The sequence below is a fragment of the Phaethon lepturus genome, unplaced genomic scaffold, assembly GCF_000687285.1.
Source record: "Phaethon lepturus isolate BGI_N335 unplaced genomic scaffold, ASM68728v1 scaffold35953, whole genome shotgun sequence".
In the NCBI taxonomy this organism is placed as follows: domain Eukaryota; kingdom Metazoa; phylum Chordata; class Aves; order Phaethontiformes; family Phaethontidae; genus Phaethon; species Phaethon lepturus.
Window position 1 is genome coordinate 266 of NW_010528981.1, and position 14,387 is coordinate 14,652.

General features: G+C 49.6%; 1 protein-coding gene across 1 annotated transcript in view; it reads right to left on the reverse strand.

Moving 5' to 3' along the window:
• LOC104618271 (glypican-3-like) overlaps nucleotides 1–14,387 on the reverse strand; it is a gene marked incomplete at both ends in the record, with an annotated part of 59,785 nt that overhangs the window by 259 nt on the left and 45,139 nt on the right. The window lies entirely within an intron of this gene.

A 14,387-nucleotide genomic window follows, 5' to 3' on the forward strand; every position in this document is an offset into this window, starting at 1 on the left:
CTCAGCAAATATCTTGTCAGTCCTGCACGCAGCCCTGGTCCCAGAGAGCCTCCCAGTAACCCACACAACACCTTATGCTTGGAAAGACCAAAAAAATCACAACTATAAGGTGCCTCAGGAAGAAAACAAAAGGGTTAAGGGGATCTGGCTTACTGGAAAGCTACTCCCAAAGAAAATCAGCTGAGCTTCGGCGCGGGTGTTTAGCAATGCAAATCGTGCCTGCTCCCCAGACACCCCAAGATGCGTGCAGGAGGGAGGAAATCTGAGCGAGTTCAACAGTCACCCAGAGGAGCACAAGGCATCAAATACCTCCTGGCTGGAGGACCTGAGGAGCTCTGCATTATTGTAGTCTTACGTAAGTGTGTGCAAAATATGCTCCTTACAGCACTTTCAACATATCCATCCCATCCCCTGTCCACCTCATCAAAGCACTGGAGAGTGAGGAATGTGAATGGATCACGCACCCCGGCGTGCTGGTGTTGCAACGTGGGGACTCTGGGATGAAGCACATGGGAGCTCCAACCCAAGAAAATGTACAGTATAGAAGTTTTGATAGTCCTGCCAGAGGTGCATAACATTAACAGGGAAAAAGCTTGTGACAACCCGTCACGGGCTGCAAGGGACCTGCTGACCAGTAAGTCACAGTTGCCCTTGTCTCCCCGGGACAGGGAGAAATAAAAAAGTCCAAACAGAAAACATGGAAAGGCAAGAAACCAGCAATTCTCAGGGCTGAGAACAAAAAGCAAAAGGTGTTTTAAGATGCCATTAGATCCACCTGGGGCATTTGTACCTGCCCAGCATCTGGACCGAGAGGGTGCACTCATGCTTGACTCAAGGCAATGGGTCCCTCACTGCCCTTCTCATGCTGCTGTTGTCTCCTTCCGGGGTCCAGGTTTCTCACCCGGATGGGGATCAGTTAAGCCTGTCCATCTCATCCCCAGCGCCTGGCCTTTGGAAGTGGAGGAAGCTGGTGGTTTCCATCAGAAAAGACCCTGGTTCAAGCCTTTCACAAGCCCTCATGGATCACCAGCATACTGATGGGTTTGGATCATCCCACCCCACCCCTGAGAAAGAATCCAAGAGGCTGAATAAACACTCCAGCTAAAAAATGCCGCATCAATCCGATGAGCACCACTGCCAAGGCAAACAGGCAGTATTTCTTAATCAAAAATACCCAAACACTGCAAAACAAAAGCATAACAACGTTAGCGTGACATGTGAGTCAGCCCAGGCCATCAAAGAGGGTCAGAAACGGCTGAACGGGAGCAGGTATCCAGCCGCACAAAGGGCCAGGTGCAAGCAAAACCTGCCTGGTAAACTCTGACTTCAGGAGATTCCCACAGATACTGGGATTCCTCTTCTCCACGGCTTTCCTGCTGTTCTTCTTAATAGTACAAATAAGCTGCTGTCCTCCGGAGCTGCACACCCACGGGCAGGGCAGGAGAAGATGCCACCCTGAAAGGGATGTGCCGAGAGGCCACCTCTGCCCATCCCGCACTGCTTTCCGAGCTCAGAAAGAAAAAGTCCCTCTGGCACAAGGGGTGCTCAGGCTTTGGGGCAGTTTTGGAGCAGCCTGGCTGCACCATCCTATTTTCCCAAGCTCATTTCTGCAGAGTAAGTGAAGGGACTTTGAGTTATTAAAATCACAGCAGATTATTTCGCAGTTGGTTGTTTTACACAAGACCTGGTACAACGTCCAGGTACAACACGCTGGAACAACGTCCCATCAGGGCAACGACGACATGCCCTGGTGCGTTTGGGAAGGTGTTTCCACACACTCCAAACACTCCTAAAGCCTAAAAGATGCCCCATGGGGTCACGGTACCATCAGGCACCCATGTGCTTCCAGGCCAGCGATCTGCAGCTGGTGGGCAGAGCTTTTGGGGCAGAATAGTCTCTTATTGGACATCCTAGCAAAACTAAAAAAATCCCCAGGGAACTGAATAACGACTCTTGCCTTCAGTTTAGAAAAGAAATTTGAAACAAAAGAGTGTTTCAGCAAGGTCCTTAACAGCACAAAGAGTTTTGACGTTCCCATTTAAAGTCTTACTCTGCGATGTTGTAATTGATGAGATTGCGAGTTCCTGCGCGGTTCGCAATGCGGCAGCTGAATCGTGTTGGATACGTTCAGCCAAAGTGTACCAAAATGATCATTTCAGACATATTCTTTTACATGGGAAATTTTCAGATTCTGGGATTTCACCTGAACTTGAGTAGGGGTAATTTTTAAAATCATGGCATTTCACCCAAATGGGAGTGGCAGTTCTCTCATTCATCCTCTTCGACCAAATTAAAGAGAGGGAAACAGAAACCCGCTTGTCATCAGAGGTTTGAGAGCTATTTTCCTAGCCTTGTTTAACCACTTCAGAAGTTTAGTGCTTGGGTGTGCCGTTTGGTTTTGCAGTTCCTTCCATTGTTTCCTCCTCTGGGCTTATTTGTGCCCAATTGTATTTTTAGGCTTGTTGTATTTAGCCATACATATTTTATTTTGTATTAATAATGGATCTGTAACTCTTGCAAATCTCTTTCACTTGACTTCTAATGACCTTTAGTACATAGGAAGAAAGGAAAAAAAAAAAGAATTGGCCTCTAACAGACCTGAGGCAGCTGATAACCAGGTCCAGGTGATAACAATGTTAAAAATATATAATAATCATAATAATTATATTTCAAATCCAGGAATCCAAATTAGCAAATGTTCCTAAGCAGGTCCTTCTTGGGAGAGCTTGACTCCTGTTTCCAGCCTTCCTTAGGATCCCTGGTCACCGCCGCATCCCTGCACCTCCTGCTCCCACAGCCACCGGGACAGAGGAGCCCTGGCACGAGGGATGGAGCGGGGTAGCAGAAAACGACCTCCCACATATGCCAGTTCAGTCACTTCCACGCAAAACTCTGCCTTTATGCTGCAAACTAACCCGAGAGAAGCTGCTCCTCTGCCTCCCCGCTGCCCAGCCATCTTGCATTACAGGCCTCCACGGCCCCAGCTCCCATCGCTCGCTTAATTTCCAACATTTTCTGCCTCAAAGTGGCCCTTTGGCCGACGAAAAGGCTTTTTTTGGGGGTGGGAGAAACTAGAAAAATCTGTTTCTGTTTATAATCAGTCGGAGTCCAGAGGGTATTACCAACAATCTGCACTAATTACGTATTCAATCTTCACTCATCTTGTCCTCTGGGCTGCGGATTAGATAATCCCCTTAAAATAATAGTCAATCATTAGCTCTGCTGGTTTCTTCCCTCGCTCGCAAGCCGAGCGTGCCGTGCCGTTTCCCGCAGCCCTTACGTAGCTGGTGAAAGGTACCGGCCCCTCTAACGCAAAGCTGCTGCGCTTTGCTCCCGGGACGGCAAAGGCGGATGACAAAACCTGCTGCCAGCTGTACAACGCACTCTTTCTCCATCCGCAAAATGAAGCAGCAGCATTTTTCCGTGGATTAGGGCGAGAATTAGGCGTACCGACTCCGCGCACGCTTATCGGGCAGGAATCATCAAAAAGCTCTTCTTGCTGCACCACGCTAGCTTTGGAGACGGCTACAAAAGGCGGCTGATGCGGGAGGAGATTGGGTTTGAGTTGGTTTATTAAGTCCCACGGCAGCTGGCGCAGAAGCCAGGAGGACGAGTACCAGCACGCAGGCAGCGTTACGGCAAGCGGTCCTGTGCCAAATCCACCGCCGCCTCCTGAAACACCCCTTTTCACCCCTAACAGGGCAACACGGTCTTCAGCAGAGAACCGGTAGCAAACGCCACTCCGGCAAATGACCTCCAAGAGGACAGTGCCCGGCTCCCGCAGGCTGGCTCGGCTGCTGCCCAGCGCCCGGAGCCAGGGAATGTCATCTCGCGGGCAGGCATCTGGGCTGCCCGCCTGCCAAGCCCGCCCCGGCAGATGGCTCCAGCGATGGACCTAATATAGTAACAGAGTCGTGACGGATGGCCATGCACGAAAACCACTTCGCCGTGTCACTCGATAGCTCTGCTGGTGCCCCGTGCCCTGGCAAGGGGTGCGAAGGGGATCCCCTCGCAGGCAAAACCATCGTGCCTAACGCAGCGTATTCACCGAACGAGGCTGCCGAGTGGGACAAAGCGCTTGCGGGCACGTGGTGATGGCTCTTGTTTGCAAATGATGGAAACTCTGTGGTGTGAAGGGACTGGCGAACGGATCGTGACTGTGTGTTTCCAGTAAGCGCGGAACACATTGAGTAGAAACACCAGAGACAAGTAGGGCAGCTTGGCAAGCTCCTGCAGCTCTCACGGTCAGTTGTGAACATCTGCCTGTGCATGTCCTTCAGGATTTGTCTAGGAAAGCATATGCTACCATTGCTGACGAGAATTACAATCTCTGGGGTGCGTTGCTTTATTTAATTTTTTTAAGCAGCAAGCCTCGTCGGTGTGAGGAACAAATTGCCAGCAGATGCAGCAGACTCCAAAGCAAGACTAGATTCCTTAAAGAGAGAGATGTTTGAGTCAAGCCCAAGCTGTTGATTCATTACAAGGTGAAGCATAAGAACCAGTGATCCCACAGACCAGACCGCCTGACCCTGGCTCCCAACTCTCTCCATTACTACAGCACCAACCACTTCACTCTCACAGGTGTTTGCACCTGAAATCTAGAAGAACGGTCCAATTTCATCTCGAACTCTTCCTGTTGGAACACCAAAGCTCTGCTCACCTCAGCCTCCAGCTACCTGGCTTTCTCATGCAAACAGCTCATACTACAAACACACCTCTGTCTCCACAAAGAGAACATCTGAACCCATCCATGGAGTTATATGTCGCACACGGCCACTGCTGCGCAGAGAGAACCAGGACCCCCAACTCTCTGCTTCTCCAAAACGTCTTAAAATCTTCCAAACACCAAGCCAAGCATGGTTTCATCTCACCAGGGAGGTTTTGCCTTCCGGCTTATTACCACTAAAATCCTGGAGCACCAACAGGTTTGCCAGTTGTCATCTTGTGCAACGAGCTGCAACAGCCCAGCCGTAGGTGCGGCCGCGCCGGCGCGTAATTAAAGCGCTGAGCCGGGGCTGGCCGCGATGCTTGTGTTGGCACAGTTGTGAGATCACCGAGATGGATGCGCAGCATGTGCATGGTCTTGTGCCTCTGCTTTTCCACCTCCTCCGCAGCAATTTAGGAGGTGCGGCTCTTGGCAATACAGATTTGGAAAAAAAGGAAAAAAAATCTGGCTCAACACCATCCTGCTGCCGTCGGCAACATGGCCGAGGGAGCCTGGCGCAGCTCGGCAGCAAGCGGTAAAACCGACTTCCTGGGCAGAAACCCAAGGGAATCGGGTTTGGGATTGCTGATTTGCAAACCAAGACTTTTCCCTCGCTCTCCTCTTCGACACATCCTGGCTGCCGGCGTGCTGCCGATGGCCTGCAGCCTGCAGCATGTGTTCGTGAGCAACCCGAAGACCGCAGGCACCACCACAAAACCAGCACCGATTCGGCAGAAGTTCCCCCAGGACTGAAGCAATCTGGAGGGCAGCAACCAGGTTGATTTGGGGGGACCAAGTCATCCAGCATGGAGAGGTGAGGAAGCTCCAGCTCAGCCCCACACTAGGGGTGCAACCAGGTGCTGCTCGGGGTGCATGAGGCAATTGGCCATGAGCTCTGCGAGGCAGCCGGTACACACCCTCCAGTTCCTCAACCTCCAGCACTACCACAAGTCTCGTCCACAGATGTCCTCAAGCTTTTGATGGGGCAAAGGGACAAAACACCCCCAAAAACCCAAAACATCACACAGTACGAGCAGAGGGGCTGCACCATGACCCCAATTCAAGTGACTACTCCTCCACCCAACCTCAGCCAGAGGCTGGTGGTGAGGAAGGACTATCAATTATGACCTGGACCTGTGTTTACTTTGAAAACGTACTCATTAAATTCTTCTTTGCTCCTTGGTGTGCCCTAGATTTGCCCCGAAGAGAATCTGGCGTCTGCAATTGCATTAATCATTTTCCCTCCGGTAGCAAGTGAAAGAGTTTCTTGAACTATACTCGCAGAGTGGAGCCACGAAAATGTGTTTAGCAAAACACACTCATGTAATCTATTAAATATTAACAAATCTCATTAGCATTATTAATTGGAAGCACTGGAGTCCTTGCACTTTGTTGACAAAGCAGTATGCCCCGGTCTGATATCCAGCTGTACTGTCCAGAAAAAGAGCAGCTACATAAAGGAAGTTTACATAAAGAAGAACTGAAAAATAGGGAGCTGAAGATGGACAGCCAAAAGCATCTACAAAGGCAGGAGTCAAGAAAGAAAAAGAGGAAAAACTGGATATAGAAGAGTATGAATGAAAGTGAAGTGATTTATGAGGCAGCAATATAGGACTGGGTCAAGCAATGTCTCTGCAGATCCCCCACGTACCTCAGCCCACCCAGACATGGAGTGACCCTCTCCCTCTTTGGAGACCTTCAAGGTCTAAACCCCCCTTCTCATCACTCTGCTGTCACCTAAGACATCTCAGAACATCTTGATTTTGGGAGGTAACGTTCCCAGTGATAGCAGAGCAAAAAGAAATGCTTCATATTTCCTCTAATGACTAAAACCAACATCATCACATCAAACTGAAATTTCTCCTTCATCTTTGCTCCCTGAAAAGCTCTTTGGGTATGATCAGGACAGGTAGCTCTTGCTTGCTGCCTGCTGGCCTTCAACTCTCCAAGCTCAGGACATTTAGTGACATTCATGTACTAGCAAGACCTGCCAAGACGCAGTTCGAAGGGGAACAGCAATGGTCCCTGCCTTCCAAATGCCAGCTGCTAAAAGCAGTCCTCAAGGCAGACGGATGTTTCTCAATGCTTGATCAGAAAACCCATGGTGGTGTTACAGCACCCAGGAATATCTGACATCTTCCTTTGTGACTCACTGCGTGCGGAGACCAGACTTGAACGGGGTCCAGGCCACAGAGACCAGGTTTTGTGGCATTCATGCTTCAAGTGGGCAGTTGGGAATGTGCCTCTTCAACCAGAAGGGCCCGGGACTTGGTGCAATGTCTACATTCAGTAAAAAATCCCTGGATATCCATCATTGCCTTATGCTTGTATGGAAAAGAAAAATCAAAGGCGGCTGGTGTTTTGCTCCTTGAGCACACATGTAAAGAAAGTGCCTGAGCAGTGCTCCCAGCCCGGGGATCAAACTGACAGAGGCTCCACCAGGCTATAACTTACGATGCCAAGGAACAGAAATGGAGTGAGATTTTGGGTCATAACCCAAATTCGGGTTGAGCACAGACATAGCTGCTCAGCCCACAGGTAGAGCTGGCAGGTAGGCTCAGGCATGGCGGTATGCACACATCTGCTTCCTGGAGCCCGCCTCCGCTCCCGGAGAAACTGCCCAAGGTTTTGTGCTCTTACACCGCCCGGGATCACCAGCGCTGACGGAGAGCAAACCCCTGCCCGTGCTGGAGGAACGTTTGCAGAGCACGGGCTGAGGTGAGAGCGCTGCCAAGGGGAGGGAGCCGAGAGGCTACAGCACCTCCCGGCTTTTTTTAATTGCCTTAAGCTGCTAAAGTAGATAGATAAATAAATAAATAAAACACTGGCCCTGCATTAAAACAACATTAAACTGACTTCAGCCTATAAAAACGGGGTAATGCAGGAGGCCCTGGGAAATATCACCATACCCGACTTTCCCGCTTTATATAGAAAAAGAAGGTTTGGGCTCATAGGCTCAAATTTTTTAACAGCTTCAGGTCATGTTCCCTGTGCTGGAAGGAGCCTCGGGAACAGCCGCTGAAGTCTGAAGCCAGGACCTGGCTTTGCACTGCCTTCTGCATGGCTGCAGAGAAAGACCCAAATTAAACCCAGCTGCTTACCGGGTGCGTGTAACATCTGACGCAAAACCAGGGCTGGTTCCTGCTCCCTGCCTCCCTCACGGACTGAGAGCAAACCTTGGCCCCAAAGCACCGGTGGAACGACGGTGTTGAAAGCTACAGCTGGATGGCGGTGGCAGCTCCGGTGGGGAACCCAGCGTCATCCCAGCTGGGCGCCAGGACACCGCGGCTGCAGTGCTCGGGCTGTGCCGGATCCATCTCACCATGCTTGCTCTTCCCTGGGCGCCAAGGGCTCCCCATCATGCTCGGGGACCGGCAGCTGGGACCTCGTCAAGCCGGTGCTCATAGCTGGGACCACGGTGGAGCTCAAGGAGACCACCTTGTCTGTCCCTACCGCAGGAGGAGGGAGCAAGGGAGGGAGGGGATCGGCCCAGGGCTCCTGTCCAGCACCTCCCCAGGTCAGCTCGTACGTGCAGCCATGGAGCGCACCGGGGAAGGGGACGCACAGCTCACGTGAGAGCATCCAAATTGCTCTGGGGACACATCCATCGGGCCAGCAAGCAGTGAAAGAAGGAGGCGACAACACAAGAGGGCTCTGAGGTCCAAGTCCGTGAATGCCTCCCCCTCCGTCCTATCTGTAGCACTCACAGCTCAGTCTCAGGAATGTCACAATCACGGTGGAAAATCAAAATAAAGAGGCTACGTAATCCAGTTTGTAAATCCCTTGAAAAATACAAAATCCTCTCTAAAAGGAATTACGGAGATTAGAGATAAAAGTGTCCTGGAAATTCAGAATTGCATTATAGCCTCCCTCCTCTCCCACCCTCCCAGAAAAGGGGAAAGAGATGCACTCGTGCCCTGCATCACCCCACCGCACTGCTCCCCGGCCATCACCCCGGCCTCAGGGAGCAACAGCAGCTCCCTGCAGCCCCTGAAAATGGCACAGCTGTTTCTATCTGATTTTGACCTAAACGCTATTTTGGGGCTTTATCTGCTGCATGTCGGGCAGAGCCTGTGGGCAGCATGCACTGGTGGTAGGAAATCGCCCTGCATCGGGGAGAGGAGGCGATGCCTGCCAGCCTCCTGCACGCTTTGTGGTCCATCCCTTTGCCGAACAGGCTGCACGGGACCGCGCGACGTGCTGCCGGGGTTTCGTGAGCTGCAGGACCGCACCCAGCACTGTGGGTGCCCAGCAGAAAAAAGGCCTCTTAAATCACGGTGGTCTTCTAAAAATCAAGATGTTTCACTTCGCGGTGCCAATGGTGACAACGTTATCAAGGGGAGAAAGGCCAAACACTCATGTGCCGATGATAGGAGAATATTTAGCAGCCATGCCATTATTATTCTGATAGATTAAAATCAGCATTTTGTTTAATATTTTGACTCGAGTATCCACAGTCAATGGTGGCAGAACAATTTCTTTTGGGAATTTTTATTCTGTGAGAGTTTTCGTGCTTTCAGTCTTATTTGGAACAAAACAAAAAAAAAAAAGAAAAAAAGATTGCAATATTAGCATTCCCGGCAGAGCACGCATTCAAGTTCCTGACCTGTTATTGCTCAAGGACTTCTGCAGCTGCAGATGCCTGTTTGGAGCTACAGTTAGGTCACTTTGAATGATGCTCATAGAGTAAGGATCAAAACACTTACAGCTTGATCAAAAGGACATTTTATGAACGTTGCAGCCCAAGTTAAGTGCTGATGTGAATACTTATGTTCGCCCTTATATTAGCACAGCTCAGTTCTAATAAAATTAACACCCTTTTAAATAATGCACTCAATTTTTATTTGTTTCATGTTTTTGTGCCTTATGGCTTTGAAAACATATCCTCAAAACCTTTCCATCACTCTGGGAACGTCTAGCTGTGTTAGGATCTGGAAATCAACTTCTTCCTCCAGAGGAATAAGGGCGGTTGCTGCTTTGTACTGTTGCTTCACCTGCTCTAACCTGCATTTATCCACCAGACATTGTTTTTCTTCCCCCCACAAAAGAGGGTTACACTGTCAGACTCTTTCTTTTCCCAGTAGGAAATACTACCTGTAAACAAACAACTAAAAACCGAACTACAAGCACCAGCAGCATCAATAGTCCTTTGAAAACAGACAACAGAAAAAACAAAGCAGAGGAAAATCCAGTCTCTTTTCTGCATTTCACTTGCACATTAGAGGCAAAATGAACTTACCCGTCCAGGACAGGGGACGTCTTATTGGCGCAATACAGCCGGTTAACTGTTCTTTAGAGATATTCATCGCAAAAGCCAGAACAGAAAGAGCATTTTCCCCCCTTTTATTTATTTATCTTTTTTTGTGCCAACTCACCTTAGCTGAAAAGCACATTGAGATTGTAATTATGGGAGGCCTCGTCTAGTAGATTTGTAAATTCAGCTATCGGCTTGAATTACTGGAATTAGCAAGGCTAATTTAATGTCACTGTTCAAAATAGCTCAGATTTGGAATTTCTTAATGGCCTTAGGAGAAGGAGTCTTTATGCATACTGCAATCTAGGCTTCATTCTTAGACTAAATTCCTTCTCATAGATTTTGTGAATGCCCTGTTTTGTAGCCAACACAAACTCTGTCCAGTAAAATAATGTAAGGACTCAGAATGAAAAGAGATTAGCTGTTCCCTGCTCCTGTTATTTTAAAGCAGAAATAACTTTGGCTTCTACTGATTCATAGACAAAGCTTGAAATGCAAAGCATGCTCAACTCCAGATTCAGCATGAAAAGGACCTTAAAATATTCCTGAGTGCAAGTAATGGACTTATTAGAGGGATGAAAAGAGGCACTTTTCACAGAACCCCAAGCTCTTTAGTCTTGTCATATCAATAATCTTGCTTAAGAATTTCATTCTATTTACATGTCTTTCCCTTCCAAATATCCTGCCTGACTCCTATGAAATACAACATTTACACTTTTAAAGCGTTAATTTATTTCTGTTAATGCTCGGTGGCAAGTGGTGTAAAATGTCTGCAGATCACCCAAAGCGTGAGCGGATGCGACGGCATTGGGACGGCGTGTGACAGGGAACAATTCTGTATGACATGCAGTTTTATGCCTGACAATCAATACATGAGGAGGTAATTTTAAAGACTTGGTTAAAAGCATCTTCTTTAAATAATGACAGTTGATTGTGTTGGAACTCAACGTACCTGCAGTCTGTTCTCCTCTCTTCTTTATGTTTAACACCCACAAAAACAATGCTGACAGTGAGAAAAAAAGGCTTTATGGATATCAGGAAGGAAATTTGCCTAGCTGTCCTTAAGCTACCAAACAATACTCTTTTTTTTACCCAGATTGCTTAGTCTTTGCAGGATGGTTTAATCTAAAACCAGCACTAAGCAACTAGTAGCAATTTTGCCTCTTTGAAGAAATGGCTGAAAAACAAAAGCATTTCAGGAACAAATTACAGAAGCCTGTGTAGAAACCCCAGTAAGGCAGATGAAGATGTCCCTGATCGCTGCTTTTTAAGGAGCAAGGGGAGATTTTTTTTCTCCACTTGGTTCCGTGTCCCCGTGACAATTTGCACCAGTTGGGAGTGTTGTTGCATGGAGGGGACAGACGATGCGCTGGGCTACATCTGCCCATGGCCCTCCCGAGACAGCACTGGCAGAGACCAAAAATCCCCAAAACACCGTGAAATGACGGGCAGCCATCCCGGGATGGCCCTGCACGGCACGTGGTATGGGCCAGTGATGACTTTCACAGACCCAACTGTGCGGTTTTGCTCTGGCAAGGCAAAGCCCAGCCACTGCCTGCTGCCTTTCACCCAAGGGTCTCAAAGCACACCGCAGGCATTAATTACGCCCTCTGCTTTGCAGAGATTAATTAAGCACCGAAGCCTCACAGTCCCCCAGAGCTCAGCACAAGCCTCTGTTCACTAATGGCTAAAACTGAGCCGAGGTTGCAGTGAGGCTTCACGAGCCCTGATGGACAAGCTGGGAAAAGCACCTCTGAGCACCCCGAGTTCCTTTGCAGCGGCAGCCTCCTTCCCCTGGCATGCCTTTAATTCCCCCGGACACGTCCCAGCAAGACCCTCTGTGAAGGTAGCCATCCAAGGCTTTGCTCTGAAAACACTCTTTATGGCAAGGCACGGAACCCAGAGAGACCAGGGAGCAGCGAGCGCCAGGAGCAGTCCGGTCCCACAGACATCTTGCAGTGCATCTGCTCAGCCCCTGTTTCTAAGGACACCTCAAGAGGTCTCTGACATTGTCGGTCATTTTTCCTAACGAGGAACTCAACAGCCCTGATGGGACATCCTGCATCCCTGTGCCAAGAAGCAAGAGAAGCTCCTCAAATCATCCTCGTTGCTTCCTCGTGTGCCGCTGGCTGCTGGGCTGCTGTGTCAGGCTGCAGAAGGTGACCAGGCTGCCTTTTTCCGCCCATCCTCCCAACCCATCCAGCTGTGAGGAACATCCCCAGCAGCTCTGCCAGCGGAGCTGCGGGGAGGCACCCTGACATGCACAGACCCTTTGGGATGCTCCAGAAACCACCCTCACTGCAGCATTTGCAGAGCTGGCATCCTTCGCTGGGTCAAACCTACATGCATCGCATGGGACTTGTGCAGCTGCGGTCCCTCAGGAAGCCCCCCGTGATGCTCCAGCAAAGCTGCAGGGAGAGGCAGGGGCTGAAACCACGTCACTGTGGTCATCCGTCTGGATGACTTTGTGTCTTCTCAGAAGTTGACCGAACCATTTTCCCAGGGCACAGGTGCCAAGCAATGATGGATTTAGACATGCAGCCTGCAGACTCACCAACATCCGCTGTCACTGTTTCTTTAGCAACAAATGCCTGGATGAAATAGGTGACAAGCGCATTAAAAAAATATGATACCTGTGCAGCAGAAAGCTGGAAGGCAAAGGGGGATTGCCAGTCCCTGAAGCTAACAAAAAGTGCTGGCTGTGCTGCAGCTGCAGCCTGGGAAACCCATTAAGACCACATGGGGTGTCAAATTGTATGTAACATGAGTGCTGGGCTTGCAGGCACTGTGTGATGGCAGCCCTGCGATGGAGCCGGGCGGAAAGCAGGTCCGAGGAGACTGGAGACGACCAGAGTTTCTCAGCACACACCTGCCTTTGCCTCCCAAAAACTGGGAGGAGCAGGTGAACGGGCACAGCCCTGCACAGCCCCCCAAGGAAACGCAGATATACCATGGGTTTGCACGGCCCCGGAAAGCCTGAGCTGTGGGTCAAGGCAGAGGCGGAGAAAGTATCTTCCAGCCCCAGCTGTGGGATGCAGAGGGGGAGATGCCCAGGGAGGGATCCCTCAGAGCAGAGCTTGCTCTAGGGGCTGCATCTATTTGCTTTGCTTTAGGGTCAGTGCAGTCCCGCAGCCGTCCAGTCCCCCAGTGCAGGTTTCAATGGGATGGAAGTGATTTAGGAACCTCTGGGCAATCCCAAAGTGGTCCTGGTTACCCTGTATCCTACATAACAGGAGCTGGTTAAGTATTTTTACAGATAGGTTTCTGCTCTCTAATATATGCAACTGGTCAGGGTTAGTCTCACTGCTATTAGGAACCGAAATGGCTGTCAAACCTTTTGCTTCCCAACCCAAGCACAGCAGTTCTTTTCATTCAATGTGTAGAAATATCTCCTCGTTATGTCCTTATTTTTGTATTTTATTTTATCTTTTTGTTGGTACACAGAACCATTTTTCTTTTTTCCACATTTTCTAATGAGTTCTGGCGGTGGGAAGTTGTTTGTAAATCACACAAGTATTTGTTTTACTGGAAACATCTGCTTTAACACATTTGTCTTAAAAAAACATATTTCTTTTTTAAACAAAGGTATTAAGCTGCAATGTAAATTGGGCACATCTGTTTATGAGTCACTGCAATAGCACTGCCTCCAATGCACCAGATCACACGGATCTCCAGGGGCCTGATCCAGCAGAAATTGGAAACTTACAGCTCACTCTGCTCCCTTTTCCGGCACTACTTTTCCGAGAGTATTGCTGCCCGATTTAATAAATTAAGGCCACTAAATAAGAAAGACCTATTTAGCATCTGCTAATAGCATTAAGAATCTGGCCCAGCAGACACTTAAGTATCAGCAAGGTACTTAAGCCACTGCCCCATTCCACGGGCACCCCAGGACCCAATTACTTGTGCGTGGGGGACACTCCTAGCTGGGTTCTCCAGGCTGTACCACAGCTACCTCTGCCCATGCTGCCTCTGCTGCCTTCAGCCGCTCAGTGCTGCCTTGAAAAGCACTTAGAGAAGCAAACCCGATGGAAAGACATCAGCTGAACCTCCAAGATCAAAACCTGACCCACCAGCTGGTATTCGTTCACTGGAAATACAAGGAGCAGCGGATCTTGGGCAGTGGTCTGGGGCCCAGGAGAAACCGTTCAACTTCGTTTTCTGGAGTGGTTGGAGAGCATCCCGATTCTTCTGGGTAAATAAAGCAAATGGGGGCAGGAAGGCTGCATCAAAAAGGGCAAGGAGATGCCTGGAGAGGGCAGATTCAGGACCTCCATCCCCATAAGAGCTGCAAGACCCCACCACCCCACCAGGGCAAAACTTTCTGATTGCTGCTTAAGCCAGGGCCAGGCAGGAGCCTCCCGGGAAGGGAACGCAGTGCGAGCAAAGCCCTCGCTCCCTGCACCCAGCCATAGCGGCTCCCCAGCA